This window comes from Poecilia reticulata, linkage group LG2 (genome assembly GCF_000633615.1).
Source record: "Poecilia reticulata strain Guanapo linkage group LG2, Guppy_female_1.0+MT, whole genome shotgun sequence".
Taxonomy (NCBI): Eukaryota; Metazoa; Chordata; class Actinopteri; order Cyprinodontiformes; family Poeciliidae; genus Poecilia; species Poecilia reticulata.
In genome coordinates, this window is record NC_024332.1 from 7,872,574 (window position 1) to 7,876,509 (window position 3,936).

Below are 3,936 nucleotides of genomic sequence, written 5' to 3' on the forward strand. Positions count from 1 at the left end.
ATTTTTTTTTTTTTTGATACATTTGTTTCATGAACCTGTCAGTGACTGATTTCATTACTCATTAATATTAATACACACAGTAGAAGTTTAAGGGGAAAACAATGTGTGGATCTAGACGTCACGGCTCTCTGTCAGCCAGCCTTCCTCCTCCTTCAGGTGGATTCGTCGCCAACTTTTCTTTGTCCTTTGTAATAAAATTTGCTCCCATTGTTGCTCCGTTCATTCAGAAGCTTCTAGATTCACGCTCAAGCCTCTCCAAACCACATGGGGCCCCTCAGACTGACACAATTTTTATGTAAAGTTGACAACAGAGAAAGAGTCAAATTATTTAAAGAAGAGTTACTGAGGGCCACTGAAGCTGTAACGGATGGGTCCCATCTTTCTATGAGCCAGTAAATAGTGAGGATTTCTTTTAATCTGGTAACTTTTAGACTTTTTTTCTTTTTAATGTCTACTTTTTAAGCACAATTTCATCTGTTCAGCTGGAACTGAAGCTCTTCCATGTCTGGGCCTGAAACAATGACCCTATGGGTCCCTCCATAACCTCCATTACATCAGGTTAAAGCACACTTATACGTCTTTTTTACTGCTTGTATTCACAGCTGCTTAGAAGGAACTAAATATTCTCATGTCTATTTAAAGACAGTTTGACAACAGATTTATGTCTAAAATGAAAAAAGCCTCAAAAACAACCATCATTTCTGAATCTTTGTACCTTTTGTTTACACAGAAGACATTTATTTCTGTCTATTTAAAAACAGTCAACCAGTCAAGTCCTGATTTCTAACTTTAAAGTTAAACTTTCCCTTTTTTTAATTTATTTTTTCCATTTAATTCTAACCACAGTTTCAAGACGTAACGTGAAAAGTGACATCTTTTAATTCACAAATCATTTTAAATTATTTATTTATTTATTAATGCATTTATTTATTTTTATCTCCAGTAGATTAAAAACAACGAACCTCTGGGCTTTCCTTACATCAGGAAACGCTAATGTCCTCTCCGCGTCTGCACCAGGAACGTTTGGGGCCCATAGAGCCATGGGGCCCCTCCTCTATGCATTAATATACAGTGAGGATTCCTGGATAAATTTCCCAGAGATCCCTGCAAAAAGAAAAAAGGAAAAAAAAGGATGTACAACATCCATAAAAGGCGAGTCAATCGCCATTCTAGGAAATATTCCCCAGAAACCAGCGCAAACTCCTCTCTGATATATCATATGTTTATTTATTATTTATTTGCTTATTACACACATATATATCAAAAAAGGTCCCCAAGTTTCCTGCTGGGAGAGTTCATTTATTCTGTATGCAAAGCGGGGAAAGAGTGGGGAGAGGGGAGAGAAGGAGGTGGGGGGGAGGGAAAAAAAATCATCCCCAAGTATAACAAGAGACGAACAGTTAGTGCTGATTTTCATTTGCATAAATTTTCATATATTTTAGTGAAAATAATAGCGGGAGCAGAGCGGCGCTCCTGCTCAGTCGAGGCGGAGGAAAGAAAATCTGAGGGAGCAGCGAGTCGCCGGGAAGGGAGATAACCGCTTCCACGCTCCGTGGGAGCAAACCCACGCCACATCCTTCACTCTGGGACTGAAGGTAAGACAACCACCACCACCACCACCACCACCATCATCATCGTCATCATCACCTCTGCGGATTTAGCACACTTTCTGCGTCCTCCTATATGCGTCTCTTTTTACGCGACGTTTCACCCGCTCTGCTGCGCCATTCTGGAGGAAGTTCTGCTAATTAGTAGTTAAAAAAAAAAGAGCCGATTTATTATTATTATTATTATTATTATTGATAATAATAATAATAATAATGATAACAAACAGCCTGGCAGTAAGTGCTCCCCCCACCACCATTTTTCTTTCTTTTTTTTTTCTTTTTTAGCGCTAAACCAAAGAAGTGGGGAGCAGATGGAGGAGCTGCGCCGTTTTTGTAGCGAACGTCCGCCGGAGAAAAGTGCAATCAATCAGATTTTAAGCAGCGAGAACGAGGGACCAGAGGGGGGAGAACCCATCGGCTGGATCCTCGATTAAGGCGAATCGACTTTAAAGTTTGCTTAAAGTTTTTTTTATTATTATTTTATCTTCAACATGCATGCGCGCAGAGAAAGCAAAGCAGTTATCCGTTAATATATATATATGAGCTAGAACTGTTTCCCGTTAGAGTTGCCGGACTTTGAATGTTCCGTTTTTCCCCCGGAGTTCCTCCTCTTCCAAGCCTCCGAGGCTGAAGGGGAGCCGCATTGCTGAGCCCCGCGCCCCGTCGCCATGGTGAGGCCAATAAAAGACGGGAACACTGGCCGCATTAAGCTGTATGTTTGTGCACTGGAGTCGAGATGAAAAACGACTCCGTGTGTGTGTATGTGTGTGTGTGTGTGTGTGTAAGAGAGAGAGAGAGAGAGAGAAAGACAGAGAGGGGGGAGGGGGGTGCGGGGGCTGGAGAACGTTTTTCACAAACTGAAGGAAGAAAACCACTTTTCGTCTAAAAGTGACCCAAACATGTGAAATTACTMATCGCAGTTTTCTTTCTAAATGTGCAGCCCCGCTTATTCCTGTGCACGCCCCTGCTGCCACCACTTTATGTTCTGTCTCTGTTGAGTCGCTCTTTTTATTATTATTATTTACTTCCTGACAGTTTGGTTTATTTGGGGGTTTTTTGTTTGTTTTTTTGGTAAGAGTGTGTGTATGATTTGGTCATTAAATCCGCCAGGTGTCGCGCTCACTCATGATGCGAACGTCACCGGTTTATCCTGCAGGTTGGCGCAAAAAAAAAAAAAAAAAGAAAAAAAGCCCATTTTGTCAGATTATCCGTCTTGTTTATCATTTTAAATACTGAAATGATACAATATAAACACAAATGAGTCAGTTTCTATCCCATTTAAATGCACTCGTGTTTTTAATAAACCCTCTTGCTTAACATTAAAACTAAGAAGTGGTGCAAACTTTAGCTGATGACGCAAAACAGAGCTAATAAATATGACGAGCCAAATTATAATTCAGATATCAGATTATTTACATTATATCCTCAGACAGGGAGAGAAATTGTCATATGATGGCTTTGACCCCCCCACCCCCACCCCCCTGCGCCTGCGCACCAGAGCCGCCACTCAGGCTCCTCAGGTCCGGCCTCCATGTGCATTATGGCTGTTTGGCGCAAACATATATCGGAGCTGCGACTTTTTTTGTGGGGGGGGGGGAATTGCACGCAACCGAGAGCGGTAGGAATTTCTGAACCATCGCGGGAGTTTGCAGGTTACTCCTGCGGGAGGAGAGAGAGAGAGAGAGAGAGAGAGAGAGAGAGAGAGAGAGAGAGAGAGAGAGAGAGAGAGATGCATCTCCTGCAAGGCGCCAATAATTAACAAAATGAGGATTTTAAAAAAAAAAAAACAATTATTTATTTATTTTTTAATGTAGGCTTGTTGCACGTCAGCTCCAGCGAATTAAGGAGGGAAATCAATTAGCGCGCATTAATCTATTGTCTCTCTCCTCTCCATAAAAACTGATTTTCGGCCGTAAATTTCAGACACTTCTGTGGCTCGCCCGCCGCATATTCGCATTAAATTGATGCAATTCCCGCCGCTTTTTAATTATGGCACACTTAAAGTTGCCTGTGGGCTACATAATTTATTTGCAGCCCCCCAACCCCACATCACGCTCGGTCCGGCTCGCTGTAATCCGACATACGTTGAGCGTGTCAGGCCCAAACGCTGATTTAGAGCCGAACTTCGCAGCACTTAGACGGTAATATATACCGTTAATTAAATGGGCTTCAAGCAGGCCTTCGGTGTCAGACATGAATGGGGATTTTCCCCTCATTCAGACAGGCTTTTTATTATTAATATGCTTCATGGAGTCTCACACACACACACACACACACACACACACACACACACACACACACACACACACACACACACACACACACACAC

The 3,936-nt window shown here is 42.1% G+C and overlaps 1 protein-coding gene and 1 long non-coding RNA gene across 3 annotated transcripts in view; one reads left to right on the forward strand and one right to left on the reverse strand.

Annotated features, from left to right (window-relative positions):
• The window catches only part of pou3f3b (POU class 3 homeobox 3b), a 14,479-nt gene that overhangs the window by 4,340 nt on the left and 6,203 nt on the right, over positions 1-3,936 (reverse strand). Inside the window, exon 2 of the transcript XR_001776126.1 lies at positions 963-1,104. The gene's annotated coding sequence lies outside the window, so the exon portion shown is untranslated. The remainder of the gene's footprint in view (positions 1-962; positions 1,105-3,936) is intronic.
• Positions 1,166-3,936, forward strand: part of LOC103473619 (uncharacterized) — a 14,283-nt gene continuing 11,512 nt past the window's right edge. The window contains exon 1 of one of the 2 annotated variants that reach the window (XR_001776127.1): positions 1,166-1,595. This is a non-coding gene — a long non-coding RNA (uncharacterized LOC103473619). The remainder of the gene's footprint in view (positions 1,596-3,936) is intronic. The other variant, XR_535053.2, reaches the window with a different exon arrangement.